This window comes from Planococcus citri, chromosome 1, assembly GCF_950023065.1.
Source record: "Planococcus citri chromosome 1, ihPlaCitr1.1, whole genome shotgun sequence".
Classification (NCBI taxonomy): domain Eukaryota; kingdom Metazoa; phylum Arthropoda; class Insecta; order Hemiptera; family Pseudococcidae; genus Planococcus; species Planococcus citri.
Genome location: NC_088677.1, coordinates 39049717 through 39073132, shown reverse-complemented (window position 1 = coordinate 39073132; position 23416 = coordinate 39049717). Strand labels below are relative to the sequence as shown.

General features: G+C 32.5%; 1 protein-coding gene across 3 annotated transcripts in view; it reads left to right on the top strand.

The window, feature by feature from the left end:
- Nucleotides 1–23416, top strand: part of shep (alan shepard) — a 94461-nt gene that overhangs the window by 2168 nt on the left and 68877 nt on the right. For 2 of the 3 annotated variants that reach the window (XM_065344659.1, XM_065344657.1), the window contains exon 2: nucleotides 13082–13154. The gene's annotated coding sequence lies outside the window, so the exon portion shown is untranslated. Of the gene's footprint in view, nucleotides 1–13075; nucleotides 13155–23416 lie in introns of those variants that run through there. The other variant, XM_065344661.1, reaches the window with a different exon arrangement.

Genomic DNA, 23416 nt, shown 5'->3' with positions numbered 1-23416 from the left:
TAATTATTTCTTCCATATCGATTATTCCGAATTGGTCTACGTAAGATCGGGATTTTCTTTAGAATTGCGTAATAATAATGAGTCATCATAGTGATAGATAAGAATTATGGTTAAATATTGAATTATATGTAGTATGGGTGGAGTGTGTACTGTGTTGGTTAGTGGTGACGCAAGGAAGGGGGAAGACGATACGATGCGGTATTTGTACAAATATGCTGAAAATATGTCAGGAAATTATCTACTCTGTGAGGAATTTTCATCGTAATTCGGCTTAATTGCTTCTTGTTCAGAAGGACACGATATTCAACTTGACCGAAGCCAGGTCACGAGGGCCACTGGGCATAGAAATAAGAAATAACTGGTGCTATGGTCGAGAAAATCGCGGAAAATCGAATTCTGTGACTGGTGGATGGTGGCTACTTCAGGAGTCGACTAGAAGCATCGGGTCTGGAGTCTGGACGTAAGTCGGAGTAAAATTATTGGAGGAGTGAATGAGTCGAAGTACTACGTGTGTAATAATTTACAGCTCACGGGAGGGGTTTTTTCTCCGCGTGTCTCTTTTCTCACTGTTTTAGGGTGGACAGAATGGTATTTTATCCTACTAGTAAAATAAAGTGATTTTTGACGATTTTTGAGGTTTATTTCCCGAGCAAAGCGAGGGAAGTAATTAAAAATCGTCGAAAATCATTTTATTTGACTAGTTGAATAACATATTTTATCCAAACGTGGGAAGAAAACGCACATTTGATCACTCGAGCAACTAGCGAGAGTGAATAAAGTAGCGTTTTATTCTACTAGTAAGATAAAGTATAATTATGTGGTAGAAAAAATTTTTAAAGTTGAAAATACAGTAGGATCTAGTATGTAAAAGTACATAGTTACTATACGATTTGGTCTGAGAAAAGCGACTTCTTAATTATAAAGATGTGATTCTCGCAAGATTTCAAAATTTTGATTAGCATTTCATCCTTGATTTCCCTCCTAAAAATCCGAGTAGGTAACTGATTTTAATAATAATAACCTTTTTCTAATCAGCGGATTGAAATTGTTTATGTGTAGTTTTTTCTGTGATCACTTTTTTGAAAGTTTTCAACTCAATTTCTTCGACTTTTATAGCCAACTCTGCCAACTTTGGAAAAGTGAGGCTTTGATAAACTGAGTAAGCTTTCAAATAAACATGATAAAACGAAAGATGTGTTTTTTCAACATTCCCCTCTTTTCTGAACCACACGCATTAATTACAAATTATCCGCACTTCTGAGAGCTTTTTTAATTATCTTCAAAATATAACCATTTCTTTCTCCTTTTTCAATATTTTCAGCAAATTGCATAATCTAAATTTAAAAATTACCAAAAAAAGGTAGTACTTTCTGAGCAGTAGTTTTTACCCCGTGAAAAAATTACTACTCAGAAAGTACTATTTTTTTTCCGTGAGGGGAGTAAGCTGTCCTCTCTCCAACGCTTTATCGTCTATTATAAACAATAAACATGAGTAACGCCATGACTTTCGTAAGTAGGTAATCGAAAAGTTACCTATGCCTTAAATTTCTTCTCTTTTTTTGGAGGAAGGATTTTTTCGCAATTCATTTCAATTTCTTGGACACCTATCTTCAATTCAGAACCGAAATTCATTACGTATTATCAATGTTTGTTGCTGATAATAGGTGCTTTAACCACGTACAAATATCATAAGATTTATTTTCAAAACATAGATCTCAATATTGATGCTGATGCCTAGGAGAAAATGGTATAAACTTTGACAAATATATGTAGGTACCTACGTGAAATGGTTTACGTAATACGAGATGACACAAGTGTCTGAATTCTTGCGATGGAGAAAACCGCAATTGCCAATGCCAACTAAGTGAAAAGTCGTTATGTAGAAGTTGATTACACATCGAAGTTTTTTTTTCACCAATTCGAATTTTACTTGAAATGTATACGTTGGAATTTTGATGTAATTTACTTGAGAAATGAAAATTCGTGACCATTATTCTAAGCAGTTTGAAGTAAGTTTTGCTGCCGCGTTTCGAATGTAATTAAAAAACGAAGATATTCCTTGACTCGAGTGCTGTAAGTAGAAGTACGTGTATAAGAAATTCGTATTCGTACTTCAATCGACTCAAAAGCACTACGGTTTATTAAGTCGGATTATTATGCTAAAACTGAAAATTTTTGCTAATTCATCGTCAGTATTTTATATTTGTGAAAGTTTTGTAAATACATATTGTTACTACCACTGTCTACCTACCTACCTACCTACCTTATCCATAAGAAAATACGTATAAATCTTGCCTTGCCTCGTATAAAACAACGTAGAGGTACCTATACCTAATGTCTTAGTAATGTAATACTTTATGCATCAAAATAATCGTTATTTTTAAACGTGATACATACTGACGTGTTTTTTTAAGCCACCGCGAAAATATTTCCAAGTTTTTTCCTCTCTCCTATCTCATTATGGACGTAACATCGTCATTGTTTTCTTAGAACGGATGCATTATCGATTAAAATTCTTTGTTTGAACCATAATACCGAAGTAGAATTTCTTCACGCGAATGAGATGCAGTATTTTCGTCACCTAAAAATAGGATGGCTGATTTTCCTTCTAATTAATTGGCTTTCCTGGACACCTTTTTAAAAATTTGTATAGTTCGTCGCGCATAAATGAGTCTTCGGTATTAAGTCGCGCACGCGTATTAAAAGAATAATCTTACGAGAAAAATCGTGTTGTTTTTTGCTCGAAATCGTTCACCAAATTCAACCATGATAAATTGAGTAGAGGTACCGATATGAAAATGGATTTTGAAATTGAGATTATAATTTTTCATCAATTCTGTAATTGTAGAAAAATGTTCAAATTTTATTAAATTGTAAAAAAAAACAAAAAAAAAACTAAATTGAGCACCGGAAGGTTATTAACTCGAATTAGAAAAACATTATACATTTACAGATAATCATTGAAATAAACGTATGATATACGAAGCCAACAGAATAAATAAATTTTTGATAAAAATGGAGAAGAACGTAGATGAAATTTTCCCAGAAAACCAGCAAAATTCGGTTTGATCATTTTCATTTTCTGTCATGTCTACTTTTCCAAGTGCTTTCTTAAGATTTTTTTATCTACTTGACTGTATTACGGTGGACAGTACCTACCTGTAGAAGCTCATTTTTCGTCGTTAACGTGAAATTGTATTCAGTTCCTTCAATACCTATGTAATTTTAAAAGAACAAAAAATTTATGCAATGGTGTGGCAGTAGGTCGTCGTGTGACCTTGCCATTGACACTTCCAAATAGAATTCTCTTTCGTATGAAATTTTCCAAAAGGATATAACACGAATTTTTGAAAATTGAAAATTCACGTCTGTATTTCCTTCAATTTTTATAACAAACATTTAAACCATTCGATTATTTTTACGAGCTTTGAAAATTCGTGTTTCGTGCCAAAATTGACGCATTGAAACTTTTTCGCCTTTAGTTTCTTCAACAGCTGACCCTTCAAAAAGTATATAAGTAGGTTGTTTCTATTCCTGAAGAAGTTCTTCTTGTCTCTGGTATCCGCAGGGTGCGCAGACGTATCGAGTACTTCAAAGAAAGTTTTTTGAAAAAAATATAGGTTGGCAACGTGAAATAGATGCATACGATTAGTGAAATATCATCACCTCAATCCAACAACCAATATGTAATGTGCTATCATTATTATCATGCACTATGACCAACCGAAACATTTAGTAAAAAACTTTTTTGGGGGTACTCGATATTTTTGCGCACCCTGTGCATGGATACCTATTACGCTACTATATAGGTACCTACTTACACAGATTTTTTGATGACCGGACATCCTGCTTGCCAATTTATCGCACTCCCCACCATTTTAAATAAAATTTTCGAGTGCCAATGAAAAACACCTTGATATAAGACTAGGAAGTTGCGATGTTCCTCCAAAACTTACATTATAAATCTCGAATTAAAAACTTGATCGAGAATATGAAAAAAGTTATTAATGAATTAAAATCGACGTGTTTCGGTAATATTCAGAATTATGACTCAGGAAAATGTATTCTTCGTATTTTCAAGGTTGAAATATCTGCTACATTCAAAGAAAATAAGCTGTCGCTAATTTTTGTACGGTTTGTATTTGTATTGAGAGTTATTTTGGCGTTGATAACCGGTTAACACGAGTAATTAGAATGCATTCTTGGTACACAGACACACAAGCAACGCATGCAAGTTGAATGATGACGTAACCGCGATGTACTCGTACCTATAAGGATTTCGTTCGTTTTTGATCCCAGTGCTGGCGATGGTGATGAATCTTCAAGCTGTGCAATGTTATTTATCATTAGATCATATCTCGTTGTTTCGATATTGAATTTGAAAAAAAACACAGTTTGAAATTTGACGAAGAAAATGGCGTCATGGTTTGATTTTTGTTCACGAAACACCGAGCCGCGGAGCCGCTCTAGTCTGTGAAGAATTTTTCATTTGTATGAATTGATTTCTTGTCCTTTTTGTTTTAAAAACTGGGCGTTGTTTTATGGCTTTTAGATTTTATTGAAAGAAGTATAAAAGCGCAGATTTCTGAGAGGAGGTAAAATTTGGAAAGTTATCCTACGCAAGTAATTATTCGAGATTGATTTCTTTTACTAAAGATGTGAGAAGCAGGTAAGTACCTAGACCTACCTAGATCTGTACATCTGAATGTATATAATACGTTTTGAACGATAATTGTTGAAGTGTGGTGCTTCTGTTTGATGTTCTTATAGATTTACTTCGAATTGTTATATCGTAGTCGTATTGTAATTGAATTTGTAGAAAGAGTGTTTCTAAAATTTTCAGTCCATTAGCATTGTGAAGGGAAAAAAGGTTGACATTCAATTTTAGTCGGCGTTTCGTATCGTTAGTAGAGCAGAAAAACAAGAAAACTTCATTGTTTGTAAAAATACAGCGTGTCGCAAAAGTCTTAATCAGCTGTAATAACTTTTGAAGAATGACAGCGAGCCAAGTTGATCTGTGTTTGACTTTGTCGAGGAGGCATTCAATGCTGATACAAAAACTATGCATGCATCGTAATAGGGTGTCTGAAAAACTATGAAACGTGATTATTTGAACAATTGAAATACAAAGGGTGCAATTTTATTACTTATCTACTAATTTGATGCCGATCATTTCAAAACCCTTTAAAAGAATTTGAAAGAATAGTTTGAAAGAATTCTGCGTTTCCGAAACCGGTTACAAGTTTTGAATTGATTGTATATAAGTGCATACTGTATTGAAGAACTGGTTGCAAACAATTTTCAAAGTTATATTTTCTGATTGAAAAAAAAAACATTTTTCAACTCTTGAAATTAACTTGAAATATTAAGCAGTAGAGAATTGTGAGATGTTTCCCGTTAATTTTCACCCTAACTATGGTACAAAAAAAATTCCAAAAGACTGTAAATGCTTGATTTTTAATTCTGTACAAAAAAAAATCGGTTAAGAAATGTTTCAGACTCAGTTTTTTTGTCATCGATTCGCATCTTGAATTGTAATACACACTGGTTTCAAGATAATTTTTCAATACTAATCTAAAATTTTATATAGGTATGTATTTCAATAATGAAATAGGAATATCGACACCCTGTCCACTTGGATTTTTGAAGAATTTTACGCCATTCTACTGTTCACTAAGAAATATTTGATTCATTTAAATATCCCTCTCTAGAGGCTGATTCTGGGAACCGGATCGGATCGGCGATTCTTTAGTAGAACCATTATAAAAATTCTTTGGAAATACTTTTTTTAAAGGTGCGCGCTCATGTTTCTTTCTTCTTCTTTTTTTTTTTTTTTTACTAAATTCAGCTCCTTTTCAACGATCTACTATCACGTTTTCCACGAATTTTTTCTTTTGCACATCCATCGGAAACTGATCTCATCGTCTGTGCTTTCTTCTTTTACCACCTGACCTATCTTTAAATCATATTGTTCTTATTCTTTCCTCGTTTCTTTCTCTTCGATTTCTTCCCATTCTGACATCCTACAAAACGTCTATTCTGTTATTTGAAAATTAGGCGGTAATGGTTTCAGTCACCTGGGTGATAAATGATTGAAAAAAAACATTGGTTTCGTTTCTTCAATGACAACAAAAAGAAGAACAAAGGCTGTCTGTGTAACTAGAACTACCCAGTTGGAAAGTATTTCTTGGAAACTATTTTCTAAATCAGTTCAGTTTCTTCTCAATTATTGCAGTACCATAGGTCATAAAAGTTAATAGGTACATCTGATTAGAACTTTTGAGACAATTCGTGTTGCCGGTGTTGCCAACGAAAAAAAGTCGATGAATTTTCTTCTGAAATAAACAGTGAGCACCTACATCGCTGTAGCTTCTTTCGTTGAATTATCAGCCTCAATAGGTTTCAAAAATGAACTCTAGATGATGGAATATTGTAATCTGTTGATATGTGTGCTTGTATGTAGTGCAACGAAGTAAGTAGCCAAGTTTCAACGCAAAATTCAAATTCATGGTATTTTTTTTTTTTTTTTTTTACAAAAATCCAATTTTATTGATTATTTAGGTTTGTTATGGATTGAATGAGAAGTTCCTCGAGCATTTATGCTTGTTAAGTAGGTATTTCTCGTAATTTATGCAAAATAGGTATTTATAATATAGTTTTTTTTTTTTTTTTTTTTTTTTTTTTTGAAAATAGGTATTTGTTATACGAATTGTAATTATACAAAGATGTTGATAGTTTTGTTCCATGTTTATTTTCCAATTACATAAATGGAAATTTCCGTTGAAATGTTCTTACATACCTACTTGAGGTTTTTTTAAATATAACTTATCATTTCATATAGGTACATTAAATTGATAGATTGTATATTCTCTATTTTTATTTTAGATATTTTAGTCAAAATAGGAACTAGGAAGTGTAACGAATTTATCATCTTGTTAGTAATATGTAGATAGCTAGGTGCAATGTGTTGAATTAGTGCTGGGTGATTCTTTTTCAGTTTTTCCTTTTGAATTTGTGATGGTAAAATTTATTAGGTAGGTACCTATATAAACTGTCAAGGTTTGAGTTATCATCTTCAATGAAATTGAAGCTGTTTCCATTTTGACCATATCTGTCCAGGTTTTCAGTTTTTCAAAGTAAAGTGCTTTTATGAATTCCTATACCCTGAAATAGTCAAAATTTGAATTTTAAAACTAACAATTTCTACCATTGCATTGTTTAAATTATTGACATCGGCGACTCTTGATGGATTGCTAAAAAATAAACATTCTGAACTACACGCGAACACTTGTTAGTATGGTACTTGTTAAAGTTCTTAGGTAGATGTTTGCTTCCAGAGTTCTCTCCCTTTTATTAACGAATTTGAAAATTGCCCAGTCATTTTGAGGCCTCTGATTAATGAATAAGAGGTAGTAGGTACCTAATTAATTTTTAATTCCAAATATTCGATGGTCTATATGTAGGCATCTAACCGACTGAAGTCTGAATCATGTGTTACTAAACAATTTACAAAAGCTAGAGGTCTAATCAAAAAATTAAAAATGATGGCGACCCCCTCCTCTCCCTAATCAAATTTTGTTGTTGAGAAAAATATTATGTAAGCATTTTGAGTTGACAAAAGTATTGGTATTCTGGTTTTGCCCGAATTCATTTTTTAAAAAATAATTAAATTATAAGTCATATTTTTTAAGGGCAAAGCTGTTGATGTGGAGTACTTAATACCTATTTTACGCAGCCTTGCTTTGTTTTGCTGCATGAACAATCACTTATATTTCCCTCTCCCCCTACATTCGTCTAATTGTGTTGTGTTGTGTTGTGTTGTGCATTCTTATTTGAAACAGACCATAATGGTGACTAATGGTTGTAAAATTTAAATAGGTAATGAAAATGAAAATGAATGTGTAATCATAACAATAATGCAGATGGGAAAAGGAGAGCGCAGGGTATTGACGCAAATTGTCATTTAGCTACTCACTCTTTTCTGACTTGAACTTAGACACACGTGTTCAAAAACTGGAAAATATTAATAAAATAGGTATTTTTTTCAAAAATGTGTTTTGATAGAAGTACTTACTCGATTGATTTCATTTTGTATTCGAAATCCTAACTAAATTAGATATACCCACCTAGTTTATTCTGTATTGCGGATGTGTAGCTTTCATTTGAGAAAACCTCCTTAATAATTTTTGAAAGCCAAAATTAGTTCGTCAACATTCTTTTGAGAAATTTTTTGAATAGTTTTATTCACTAATTATTTTTTCTTGTATTTGATTTTTACAATTTACCTACTCACTTCAGATCCATTTTTAGTTGGTAAAGTGTTTCTAAAATTACAGTAATACATAAATGAGATAATTCGGTGAAAAAATTCGGCTAAAAACATATCTAGTTTCATCTTTGTAGAAACATTGGTAATTGGAAATTTAAATGATGCGCATATTCTTAGCGTATAATGTTCAACCAATTTTCATAAATTAGGTTCATTAAAGCATAATCTGTAAACTACTCGTACACAGTATAAAAAAAGTCACGTGTGCTATCAAAAAAGAGCTGATGTGTGATGTGGTAAAAGTATAGAAATTCCGAAGGTAACTGATTAAGTACCGGGGACATGAGCGCAAAATTCTTAATCAATATTTTCACTCGGAAATTCTTGAAGGGATATCGTCGTTAAGCATAATTTCGCGTAGGTACCTACCTAATTGTTATAAGGAAGAGATATGCCGCGTAGGTACCTATCTTTTATATCTGTTCATGGTTTCTGGCTTTATATATCATCTTTCAATTTTCTCCATTTTAATAATAAATTTATTAAATGCCGATTGATGTATGTATATTTTTAGTATACATACATGCATAGTAGGTATATAAGTAATTTATAAATACGATGACAAATGCTGCTTATGTAAATGTGAAACATTCGCTCGTATTTAAATATGAAAATAGCGATGCCAACTTTGTTTTGCATACATTGTCGTTGTGGGGGGGGGGGGGTTCCCTGAACAAAATTTATGCAGTTCTGAAAAAAAAATTTCTCGGCGGAAAGTGTACTATTTGTAGATTTATACCAATGGAGTTTTGCATATACGAGAATGTATAGCTATTGAGTAAATCGATGACCTGTATTGTAGTGTAAAATATCAAAACGCGTCGTGAATTTTTTCATATTTTTATAACGTACGGTTATATGTACGTATTTTTTGCATTTTTCTTTTCTTTTCTTTTTCTTTATGCTCGCGTTTGAATTAAAGTTTACTTTAACGAAATTAAAATCATCGATCGTTGTTCGACATGTTTGTAGTATGTATCTAGAGCTAGACCTACGTACGTACATTGATTGTGAATTTTATTGTTATAGGTACTTACCTACTTACATTAAAATGCGTGCAGCAGGTTATTTAATATTTTCTTTTTTAGGTAAATCTAAGTACAATACATCGAACAAATAAAGCAAAATGAGGGAAAAGAAATATAAAAAATTAAAAAAAAGGTGTAGTTAGAGTAACCAATAAAAGAAAACGGTCAAATTTTGTAATTTCAATGTAGGTAGGTACCTAGACCTACCTCTACCTATACACGTAGAATGAATGGAAAACTCGTGAGGTAGAAATGACTTTTGGTGGAATTTATTTATCTGCAGAGGTAATAATTTCGAATTCAAGGAACGAGATGTGAAGCTATACTATAGGTATAATATTCAAATATTGAATTATAATATTACCCCGCATATTGAAGCGGTTTGGCATGATGCTGACAAATATTACCGCATCGCGCCTGGATCGTCGTGTTGTACCTCCTATGCTGCTGTATCTTCTGTATACATACATAGAACATACCTACACACTACACAGATACTATTTGACGAAACGTATATAAAATATTATTTAAACAGCATATTTCAAATGCGCTCGTGTTCGTAGAAACGCTGAAATAAAATTTCTTAATGAAATAACCTTTAAAATGATGTAAATGTACGCTTGCACAATGCTCGTGCTGTAAAAATTTTGTCATCGCGCCAACCAAACAAACAAATTTTATGTTGCATTTATATTCTCAATTAATTCATGACTATTCAACAAACGTTACTCTGGTAAATGAACGCTTTTCAGTGTTGATAAATTGTTGAAATTTTCAAAATTAACTCGCCACCTCGCTCGCTGAGTTTGGAAAATTGCTGAAATATGCGGCAATATCCTCGTATTTGGATTTTCATTAAGTACGTTGTGTTCGTATAAATGAACTTTTTCGGTTGTGAAAATTCGTCGAAATTTAACGCGAAACATGGAAAAATTACGTTTATCGTAGTCAACAAAAAATTATTCATTTGTGAGATTTCCTCGATAATAAATAAAGGAATGAGAAAAGCTTTTGAAAAATTACGTTATTTTGAATATTGTTTTTTTATTTCATTTTTTCAAGTAGGTACCTACAATATATAAATTTAAATGGCGAAATAAAACTGAAAATTGAAAGAAATTCCAATAAAAAATTTATGAAAATCAAAATTACTACTTAGGTAGGTACCTCTACCTACTTATCATTTTAAAAAAGTGAAACTCATTGCAATTTCTTTAATTTTTTAGTCAAACATTGAAATTATTCATCAAGTTATTATTCTCTTTTTTCAGAATTTTGAAATTACTGCCTTTTTTATTTTTCCTTGCGTACCTACTAAAAAATCAAAACAAAAAGATACGAAAATATTTTTGCGCTCCAAAAAATTTTGTCTTCCTCCGTCCACAAAAAAATGCCTTGCATTTGTCCTTGTATTGATTAAGAATATATATGTACCTTTAATTGCTTTCTCAAAAGTTCAAAAACGCTCACAAATAAGTAGGTCTAGGCATCTCTTTCACGAATAATCGACGTGAATTTTCTAGAGTACCTAATATCTTCCCATTTTCGTAGATTATGAAAATATTTTTGAAAAAAAATAAATAAATACCCTTATTAAAGAAAGTAAATAATATGAGAGGTATCATACGGGTTTTTAAAACTTTAATATTACGAGAATAAATTTCAGGACGAGAAAAATTAAAATGAAATTATACTTGGCGTGTTGGGTGTAGTTTCTCGGCACGGTCAATATTTTTATGGGTCGTAGGAACGAAATTCTCGTGTTACTTCTCCAACCCTGTACTTCCGGGCGATTAAAGTTTCACTCGAAGCTTCCTCGGGTTAATGTTTTTAAAATTCATTTGCGGCTTGATAGTGTGATCATAAATTTTGTCAAAAATTTGTACGTTTATTTTATTTATTTATTATTTTTTTAGGCCATCATTCGTGAAGATTTGTAAGATTTTAATTATTGCTATATTACACGTCGAGGGAACGTGGTAACGGAGGCTAAAAATGTAGTGCTCTGTTTATCGTTTTTCATCCGGTGCGGCGTCTAACAGTCTTAACTTTTTTAGGTTGTCTAACTGCTTTTATAACAATTTTTCTTAGTACATATCTTTAGCGTGAAACCACCACTTAAGCGTCGAACGCTACGAATGAAAATTGATGGTTATGCCGATAAAACATCATTTACTAGTCGTGTCACGATTTGGAGAAAATTTTTGCTTTCTTATACACATTCGATGGGCTTGGGTGGTGACATTTTTGCGCGCGTCTGCGAACTCGAGAATAAAGATGAAATTAATTCGAAAAATGAGATCAGCTTAGAAAAACTACTCGCACTTATACCTTTACCTTTATATCGGGATTCGTGACCTGGTAAAGATGCACTGAAATGAAGAGTACGTTCTTCTGATATTATTCAAGGAGTAGTTACTTTTAATAATCTATCTAATCATTTTGCAATTTCTGCGTGGTATTTTTGAGCTAGTTTCGAAGCTAAATCGTACTAACCTTATCAATTTAAAAAATAAAAAAAAAGATTCTGAAGGTAGCTTAGGTAATTAATTTTAATTTGAAAACTAGAATGCCGTTACTTTTGTGGATTCTTTCTCTTTCAAACACTCAATCAAGTGGAAATTTTTAGATGACGAAAAAAAGTTACACAATTTTGCTGGAAAATTACTTATCGTATGCTATGAGAAAACTGGTTTAGTAACCAGAAGGCAACTTGTTTCAATTTTCCAGGAGGAGAGCGGAAACAGTTTTCTGAAATGTGCATGCTATACTTACGTTCCAGCTTCCTTTCAATCATCTTTTTTCTGAAGGTGTATTAAACTGAAAATCATTTTTTTTTTTGGAATTTTAGGACGTCTCCTATTTTATTATTGTCTGCTGATAGATTATCAATATTTATCCGCTTTTCAATTTATGTACAAACAAGAGAACTATCTCATCTTCCCCTGAATGTAGCTTGGGCTTTCATCAGATGAAAGACACCAATCTTTTTTAAACGCGTAAATAGAATGAATTGAATCTTACAGAAGCCAATTAATTCTTTTTGGAAAAGAGTTGGCTGACATTTATTATTGTAATTTGCATGTTCATTTTTTAATTAAGGGAGAAAATTTTAATATTGGTAGTGGTACCGTAAGTACAATATTTTAATGACAATTTTTTTTCAATCGCCTATTAAATTATATCCTTGAAATTGAATCAATTAATGAAGTAATTAATTATGATGAATTCAATTATCAAATAACTTTGAACAGTATTGTCAAATGCATCGTGCATACTTACTTACTGCATAACGCGTAAATACTCATAATTTTTTTAATCGCGGGATAAATATTGCAATATAATAAATTATGTTTTGGTGTCGGTAGGTATATGTAAATACTTCGGAAAAATCCAGCTTTTTGGACATTCCTGCCCACCAGTTGCATTTCAATATTCGAGAATCATTGCAATGTGTTTATCCGCTGTACACAACAATCATAATTATTTTTAAAAATGAAATAACGTATCAATTTGGAGAATTGCGAGAGATCGATATAGGTATTTAGGTATCTCAGTGCATCGTGACTTCGTGAGTCATACTAATTCGATAATCTGGGACATATTTCAATTTTTTTCATTAATATGGTGTATTAATTCTAAAGCAGGTCCTATTTCATAATGTTTGACTTTTTATTATATTTTAATCGATTTTAATAGGATGTATTTATGTTTTTTTTTTCAGACTTATGTGTTTTGAATCATTTTTTTTCCAATCGTTGAGTGATTTTTTTCATCAAAAACGGAGCTTCTTATAAGTAAGTACATACAAAGAAACTGATAAGTAGCATTAAAAAAAAGAAAGAAAGAAAGACGAAACAATAGTATGGGTACAACAATTGTTGAAAGTTCAAATTACATAATACATATGTTAAAATTTTGTTCAACAAATACATTTTGTACAATTGTACATAAATAGTGTTGCTCTTCGAAAAGAAAAGTCAATAAGTATTTTGACTGTACGTAGACCCACATGTATGCTCTCTATATGATTTGTTAGGAAATTGGTAGATGGGCTCAATCTAATATCGTTGCTGTACGATTCGTTTAATAAATTGAATATTCGAAAATTTCATATTTAATAATCGAATATCGAAAATACAGCCTACAATGGTGGAAAGAAATAACGAATAAGCGTGCTCGTGTATTGTGTATTATGTTATTGATAATATAGGTATTTTCATCTTAATGGAATAATTTTTCGCAAATGGGTAGGAGGGAATTTTGGTGTAGCTGTAAAATGAACTGATTTATAACAATGAAACAATTCGTTTGGTAAAGAGATCGATAATATGTTGGTTTATTTTACTCGTAGCAAAATTTCGTTCGGCTTGTCGGTACATATACGAAGCTTGTGCTTAAATCTATACACCTACCCATTTAAGTATGTATGTACCTTCATCTTACACCCCAATTGTATTTTTGATTTTCAACCGAATGGGAAAAACATTCGGACTCGACGAAGCTAAAAAAATATAGGTGGGTCAGTTGCTGTAGCATATGGTGTCGAAAGTGCTCATTTCCTACAATTATGTTGGTATAATTTGAGAGGCAATTTTAGTAAAGATGCGTGGAATGCACTGTGCAGTTGACTATACCCCTCACATGCCCCTCTACTTAATCGATAAATGAAAGTAAAAACACGAGTTGCATGCGTGTTCGGTGACACTATTGCTGTGATATTTTTCGAAATTTAATCGGGCGGGGCCGTTCAACGTTTAACCAAATAAAAATGCGAGGTTTTTGCGAATTTGTTACCGTTCGAATTTAAAAGCAATGATACGGGTTTTCACAAAAGTTTGATTCGAATAATTTTGCTCTTTTTTTCGCTTACTGTGTAGAAAACTCGGTCTGGTGTGCGCATTCAGCGTAAATTTTCTAATGAAAAATGCACGAGTTTGGCGAGAAAATATTACCGCGAGTTTCTTGTTGAATGAAATGAAATAAGCAATATTTCAAGCTCATTTCGTATAATTTTGGCAGATAAACGTTTCGAGTTTTGTGTCGTTGTGTAATAAATTTGTCATAAAATGAAGATTTTAACAGTTTTCGAGCATAAATGCGAGATTTTTTTGATAATTTTTTCATTTGTAATTTTTATGAATATTGAACAGGCGACTTAGGTACTCGGTTACTTTTCAAGTAACTTTGTTACTTTTTTCACCGAAAGTTACTTTGGTTACTTTTTTTTTATCAAAAGTTTACTGTTTGTAACTTTTTGGATTTTTTTTTTTACAAAAATGAAAAAAAATAACATTTTAATATTTATTCAAATGCATCTCTCATCAAAAATAATGTTGTTTCCCTTCTGAGGAGTTGTAGATTTTCAAAAGCTTTCGCCCTCCCATTAGAATTTTCTGACAATGAGAAGCATTGTTGTACAGAATTTGATAATGTTAAAGGCGAAAAAATCAACTTCTCGCATCAAAAATGATGTTTCACTCTTCGAGTTATCAATTTTTCAAAGCTTTTGCCCTTGCATCGCTCTGGATAATTTGAATTAGGTACATTCTACAAATATCCAATTATATGTACCTATGAAAAAGTTGACTTGAAAAATTCTAGAAACGCGGGCATTTCAACAAAAGAATTTAAATTTTTGCTACCAAATCATCTTTTTGCAAAACTGAAGATTATTCGGCGTTTTTGTGTTCAATGATTTTTTTTTGTACCTCTCAAATTGTAAATTTTTAAACGCGTTCACCCTCGCTTCGCTCGGGCAAAATCAAAATTTCCTCAAAAATTTTGCACCTCTATTGAATTTAATTTTCAGAGATCAGAAGCCTGAAAAATGTACGAAAAAAATGCAAATTTTTGATCTTAATTTCAGTACCAAACTTTTGTTTAATTGACTAAACTTTGAATGAAATAACTATGTTCGACAGTTTTGTAAATTTAAGTGGAAAAATATTATTTTAAATGGTCGTTGAACTGCGGGAATCTCGTTTAAATAATTTCAAATATTGTTGGTATCGTTTGGATAGGATTTGATCTACCCAAGTTCTTTTTTTTTTTTTTTTAATATTTTTCATTTTTAAAAGTACTTAGGCTTAATTTAAAGGCATCTTCATAACTAGGTAGGTATTGAAATTTTGCTTGAAAAATCTTTTCGAATATTTTGGTTGTTATCATCAATAAATATCTTTTCATTGTACGTCTTATTAATTTGACCTTTCGACCTTTTTGGTGCAGTTTTTCTTCCAAATTCGCCATAATAAATATCATAATATCGTTCCGAAGTGTTTTTCGTCTTTTTGTTTCATTCGTTGGCAAATTTTTCATTAACACTTGAAAGGGTCAATGTTTGAAAACGTGCCAATTTTTTAACGAAGATATCCTGCATTTTTTATTCTTCGTACCTTCGGTGACGTAGAAAAAATAAGTATAGATGCCTTTGTACATTTAAAATACCTACAGGTACAATATAAAAAACGTTTATAAGTGGTGAAAAACCCACATACATAACCCCAGATTTATACCTACCGGTGTAGGTAATTTGAAGTTGAAGATAAATTGACTCGGTCCTGAAAACCTTGGGAAAAGAAGTTTCTGAAAAAAGAACGGCGTTAAAATGGGTAAATTTCCAGTGGCTGGCGCGTCGAATCTTTAAGAATATAATATGAAAAAATATGAATGTATGGAAAAGTACCGTTTTTAAAATCAATAATCCGATTATTGAAGGAAAATCCGAATGCGTGCCTTAAATGAAAATGGAAACGTTCTGAACCATTTGGTGTGAGTCTCTTTTTGTCGACTTTTTTTGCCGAATGATTGGTGATTTTTCGTAACATTTTAATACCTACCTAAGTAGAAGCGTGATTTTTTTTAATGTTTCTGAGTTGAAATTGGGAAACATTTTTTTGTTCCATCCTGACTTATTTACCCTAGGTACCTTTGTATGTATGTACTTGAGTAGATATGTTGATATTCGTATAAGGATAAAGAAATGTGTAGGTAATTGATGTAATTCTTGTATACGATAAAATAACGTATGTTTTCTCTAAAACTGGTGAAGTGGAGCTGTAGATCTTTTATAACTATAACTTTTCAAAATTCTGCTTCTAAAATGGAATTTTATGCGACTAGCTTAAAAGATGTCTTCGCCAACGATCCGATAAAAAGACAGGTATTTACCTTAAAACTTGAAAGTTACCTACAACAAAACTTCGAGCAAGATTTTCGAATCGCTCGCAGAATTTATAACAATATAGCTTATGTTCGAAGTGTAACCCGCTAGTATAGAATAGGTACCTAGACTACTACCTACCTACGTCTGTAACAAATAGGAAATCCGGTGATTAAATATGGTGCTTGGGCATAGGTCAAAGTAAAAAGGTCTTCATTATCGATGTTTTATAGCCGTCTCTTTCAAAAAATCAAACGAAAGCTTTTTTCTATGTTCGGAGATTTTTTCCACGTGATTGAACGAGCATTTTCGCCGTGACAAATGTTACAAAATTATATAGCCAGTGATTTCGAGGTTAACCACGATTTCAACGCTTATGTGTGAGTTTGAAATTGAGGATAGTACGGGGCGTTTCGGTAAGTAATTTGATTTTTTCAGCAAAAAAAATTGATTATCATAATTTTACAGTTTTACAATTTACTGAAATTTTAATAAAAACTTGTACTCAATGCTTGATAAATTACTGATACAAGATCAACAATTTTTTTTTTAATTGTAGAAATTAATTGTTGAGCTTTTTGAGCTCACTGTACAAAATTTCAAAATTTTTAATAAATACCTGCGCTCTTACTCAAAGAGTTGAACTTTTGATCGAAATCAGCTAAAACAATTTTGTACCTAGAAAAATAACCTCCGGTGTTTGGATACGAGGTTAAATACCACAATAATGGCCATGCTTATTGCCACGTATACGTAACTATACTTAGTCAAAATTTCTAAATTCCGTGCTATGATTGGTTGAAATTTTAATCGAAATTAATGAAACTTTCGGTGAGTTTAGGCGGCATTCCTGAGCTTAGGAAATGACTTAGCTGTAAAAATGTGTAAAGGAATTTTACCAGAATTTTGAAAGTTATCAAGTTGCAGAAAAATTGTCATTTCTTAAATTGCTCGAAAATCAGGAAGAATAGGTTTGATGTCGAAACCATTCTAATTTTGAAATTTGGGCGAATGCTTAAAATAAGATTTTTCTGCTGATTTCATTTCCAAAATATCATTTCGTTGAAGGTGCTTGAAGTTGAAAATGTTTATAAAAATCTGGAATATTTTGAAAGTATGAAATCATTTTGTTTCAACTTTTTATACTTCACTCAATTTATCTATGGCACATTTTTAAACGTTGTTTAGGGGTTGGAACTTTAAGCATATTGTTCAGGGAAAGTCCCCGTTACCTATTAGGATTTCTTTGGGTCAGTCCTCAGTCATGAAAAATCAGTGCAAAATACAATACTGAAATACAAGCAGCTATCCTTTTAGGGAGAGGGACGTTGCCTCAGTCCCAACCTAATAACAAGAATAGAAAGTTCATCATTAATATGGCACCTTGGGACGGATTGCGAAAAAAAAATGTCACAGGATTTTGACCAAATTCAGCGGATACCTTCATTTTATGTTGAAACTCACTCAGATTTTTTTTTAGCTCGGGAGGTACTTACTCCTGGAGAGAAGATATGAGTCCTCAAAGAGGGCGCATTTTCAAAAAATTTGTGGTTTTTTCGTTCTAGCTCATACCCAACCTATTTTGGGGGAAATGACTCAGTTCCAAAAAATAGTATTTTAGCCTTATGTCGTCGTCGGTCGTCAGTCATCGCCATCAATCTTCTCATTATGAACGATTGTAAATAATTGGCGATTATTAATCGGATATAATCGATTATATGTATGTAATTGTGATCGTTGCACCTCTGCTCGAAAGATATCATTTCTGAAACTGAGGAAATATTTTGGAACGCTGTGATGCCAATTTTTCGGTTAATATTGCCGATTTCAAAAAATCGAGAAGAGTATTAAAAAACTTACCATTTTTTTTTAAAATGGGCCTCAGAGAAATGCTGATTATTGACAAATAGGTAATCTGTGGAATTGGTTGGAGTGGAGAAATTCTACTTAATCAATCTGGGAGTTTATTTCAAAAAGTTTTGGTGGGGAAGGGTTATTTGGAGAAAAAGTGTGGAGGGTACATCTTCGACCATGAAAAAGTTTTTTTTCAGTATGTTTTTTCTTCATTCAACCTAGATCTACAAAATAAACTTACTCCTTAAAGTGCAAGCACACGGTAGCCGTTTCACCTCCCTCTTCTTGATGCATGTCGTACAAGTGCATACTCCCATTTTACTAATTATCTTCTTTTCGAGATGATTTTTGTACTTTTTGCTTTCTTATGCTGCTGTGGTCGAATCTTGCGTTGAAAATTTTTTAATTTACTCTCAAATTAACGGGCTTAACGCGATGTTATCGCATGGCACCGACAAGAACGACTCAGACGTTATATTTATAAACGACGATGAGCCATACGGTTTATCGGATAATGAAGCAAATTACCGCGTTGTCGACATATCATAAAACGTACACGAAGTCCGAATAAACTGACTATTAGAAAATACGTAGGAATAAGAATACGCTTAGGGAAGCTGGAATTACGAGGAATTAGGCTGTATGCGGGCAGGAAGGAAAGAATGTGGGATCCGAAGGGGACCAGGGGAACGTAATATACTTTACAGTCCACGCTGTGGTGCGTTGATGTGAGCGTCTTGTAATTGATAAAAACAAGGGGTGTGGTATCCTGGTATCAGATGCGGCCTTTGCTTCGCCTTCTGGCTTCTCGCCGCGTACTATATCCTTCCTTTCGTGCTGTAGTATCTGTATCATGCCTGCGTAAGGATAGAAACCTCCCAGGACCACATTTTAATAGATAATTCCGTTCAGAATGAAAATTTTTTAACTCAAATGCGTTGTGGTTGAGTGTACTGTATTTTTTTTCTCTCTCAAAAAATATCTCGAGTAACTTGTTGGAGTGTCTGCGTATATCTGGATGCTGTAAGCTATGATGAAATTGATATTAAACTCTGATGTTTTTTGACAATTGCACGGTTTTGCGATTTCTTTTTGTTTTTGCTTTTTGTTATTCCAAACTTATCGTTGGATTTTTCGACATTTTTAAGAGTAATTTTTGTACATGTTGTCGAATTATCTTCTTGTTTCAGCTAAAACGATCGAGTATTCTAGTTCTTTTCCCTCGTGTATAGTTTTTTTCCCCGTAAAATTAGACCAGTAGAAAATCTTATCGAAAAATACCGATATTTTTCGACCTTTGTGCATTTCTCGCTATCATAATACTAAGTTGACACTGTTCAACGGATACTAGGTACTATTGTTGTGTGGAATTTACATTTTTATGAACGCTTTGCTCTTCGGTGTTTGTTGAAATGTTCTTATAAACCTGGAATAAGCAACATCCTTTGAAATCCTCTCAATATAACTTAGAAAGAGTTGTGTTTTTTTCGTATGCGATGCATTGTCACTTTGAAATAGAAAAAAAAATAAGAATACTCGTGTATGCGATACGTTTTGAGGGAAAAAATCATTGCGGTGGAAATTCTAACGAAAACGCTATCCTATGTATAATTTATTTATTGCGAAATCCATTCTACTACTTTACACTTTATTTTATAAGAAAATATTTTAATGTTGGCTATAAAAATACTTCAAATAGCGTTGTTAGATGTTTTCTGGAAGAAAAATTCAGTTCGTTTTTGACTTGGATTCGTTTTTTTTTGCGGGACTTAATTATCACTCATTAGTCGACTCAATTTTTATTTTCTCGTTTTCTTTTTGATTCAGTTTCTGGTTTCATTTTGCAACCTTGAGAATTGCTGGAGCTTTCATCTGGAATAATTGTGTTTGGAGAACAAAACTAACGTACTCTTACCTTCTATTATTTCTACAGTTTTGTGATTAATTGGAAGAAGTATGACATATGATGAAATTCCAATAATAAATGTATCAAAGTAGCTAGTCAACCACAAATTTTCGCGTTATAATTTTGCTTCTTTGAACCATTCACGCGTTAATGCTATTTTCTAAAAGTGTATGGTTCTGCGTAAATGGTGCGAAATGTAAACGGAAATTCTCTTGATAATATTGTAATGAAAGCTGTGTATTCCATTGTGTTCGACTATACAGCAGGTCTTAAAGTTTTCATTTTGAATTCTTGAGAGTAGGTTAGGTATGTGTTCGTTAGCGCGTTGTTTTCGTTAACATGGTGAAAAATGAAATGCGTAATGTCAGCGTTATATTAAAACAAATTTTCCATCGAAAATGATAAATAAGTAGTACAATATGCATATGGTGTGTTAGATGTATTTTTAACTACATGTACATAGTACCTACCTACCTACCTATCTAACCTACCTGCTACCTACATGCCACCTCGTTCGTTCGATTAGCAACGATTTTATAACTTGTTTATTCCTTTAATAAATTGAGATTTTTTAATAATATTGATTTTTTGGAGGACGAGGGGGGGGTGTCTCGCAATCCATCCCAAAATCCGCATCATCAAGTATTTATCAACTTTTTCAAAAAAAATTTCAACTTACAGTGTACCACTGTGCCTACCTACTAAACAGAAAAAAAGAAAATTGCAAGATCGGGTCGTAGACCTGTTCTGTACAGTGTCGTCGTGTTTTTTTGACGTCAACTTCTTTGCAATTTTCTCCTCCCACATTAGAAAAATGAAAATTGATCCTGTTCATCCCGAAAAAATTTAAGTCTTCGCAATTTAATAAATTTGCCTCGAATGCTAATTTATCGTTAAATTTATGATTTTTACCCTCATTAGTTGGGTTTTTATGAAGCTAAAATGATAGCTAATAGAAATATGAGCACTCTTGAGTGCTGCGCTGTTATTTTACAAAATCTATCTTTAATATTTCATGCATCGTAAAAATACTTGAGCTGCTCTTCAATAGCTCAAGTCATATGTTTATTGTTTGGAGAAAGGTGTACGGATTTTTTTGCTCCAACTTTTAATAGAATTCAATACGTTTGAAAATTTCCTCGTATTGCATTTTGTATGATACAGTGGTGTACTATATGAACGAGTAAAAGTGTAAGTAGTACATGTGTTGATACTATTTTTACCCGGTCTGACATTCGGGTGTATTGCTAATACGCCCACTATATCATTCTTGATGTAACCTAGCATATTTCGATGTGTAATTTTTCCTACATACTGAAAAAAAAATGAAACGTCCATTTTACTAATAAAAATTGTTTATTAATTGAGCTGGGAGTTATTTTTAACCGACTGGTGATTTTTGACCCCCACCAGAAGAAAAGCTATCGAGAATGGGCTTGCTGAAATATGTACACTTACTACATAGAACTGGATTGTGGATACTGGAAATATATTCTGTACTTCCTGACCAACGTGACGTGACTAGGGTATGAAAAGGGCTTACTTTATTCGTATATTGAATACTTAACGTTGTTAGAGGGCGTAACCTTCGAAACGTGCATAATTATAAGCGAATTCAAGTTGTATGTATTATGCGGAGGAAATTTCAAAAACATAGCAATGGTATGGATTTCGATGTTTGCTTATTACATAATGGGTAGATTTCAAGTAGGTAATCTGTAAGCTCGGTAAAATGAAATGTTTCGTTGATTTTCTTGATGAAAAATGAAAATCCGATTGGAAGTATTTGTAAGTATTTAGGTACTATTAGAAAAAGTAAAGTTTTCCTTCACTAGGTTGTATTTTTAATGAGAAGTACGAGAGACATGACTAAGTGACTAGGTGAGCGTCATCAATGAGCAAAAATTTCTGAAAAATGATTCAAAATTGAAAAATTGTTCCCCTTTTGAGCTCAATTTGGAAATATTGTCCAACGATCTTTCCTTTTATGCATACATATTCAGCATTCAGTCCACACAGAAGATGGAGTGATAAGTCGGCTAGATATACCTGTATGTCAGAAACTATGCGATGCTAAAAAAGTTCATTTTTGAAGATTTTGATAGTGCTGGAAATTTTTCTCCTTCAATTTACAAAGTATACTTACTCAAGTATTGAAGAAACTAATTGTAAGTTTCCTTTCTGAGTCCCTCGTCAATGTGGACGGCGGTAGGTTGCTTTTATTTTCGCAGCACCGAAAAGTTCTGGACGTGCATCATCTCCTTCACGTGCACACAGTGCACACCAAGTATTGAGGGTCCAAATATGCACGCATTAGGTTACCTACTTCTCTTCGTATTGCATTAAAAAATTATACACGATGAATATAAATTTCCAATTTCAAACGAATAATGAGATGATTTAAAAAAATTTTTGTACCGTGTTCAACTAGATTTTTAAAAGAGAATTTCACCCTCAGATGGATATACATACTCGTATTCTCAACCGGAAGGGAAAAAATCTAGGAAACGATTGCCTCCCACTTTTGAAAATTATTTTGTACATTTTTTTTTTCTAAGTTCGCCGAATGATTTATCTGTAAATGGAAGGAAACGACAAAGATAACAATAAAAATGATTAAGGAATTTTATGTGAAAACTTCCTGAATGACACATGCATGCATCTATGATTTTGCGAATATATGTGTCCAAATGTCCATACTTATCTGACTATTCCTAGATATACGAGTAGATAGATGATACCTACGTAAGTCATATTTTAAATACCGCGAACATGGGAATGAGAATTGTGATGAACAATGCATTAGTGAGATCATTTGAGTACCTATAGATAAAGGTATTGCCTCGCAAAATGAATCACGAGCTATTTAATTTTCGAAGAAATTTCAAGATATTTGCTTGCTTATTCGACTCTGTACTATTTAATGTTCATTTATTCGTGTTTAACGTCTCATTGTGATATTATTGAGAATTTCCTTTTTCAATTAGACGTGTTTCTTCTGTACCTAGATGTCGATGGAGAGTCTTGCCGCTGAAAGCACATTTATTTTTATTTGCATCATTGCATGTGGGTTAACTTGATGTAGATACTTAGCTTGTATTATTTGGAATTGATGTTTAGTGGGAGATATTTTT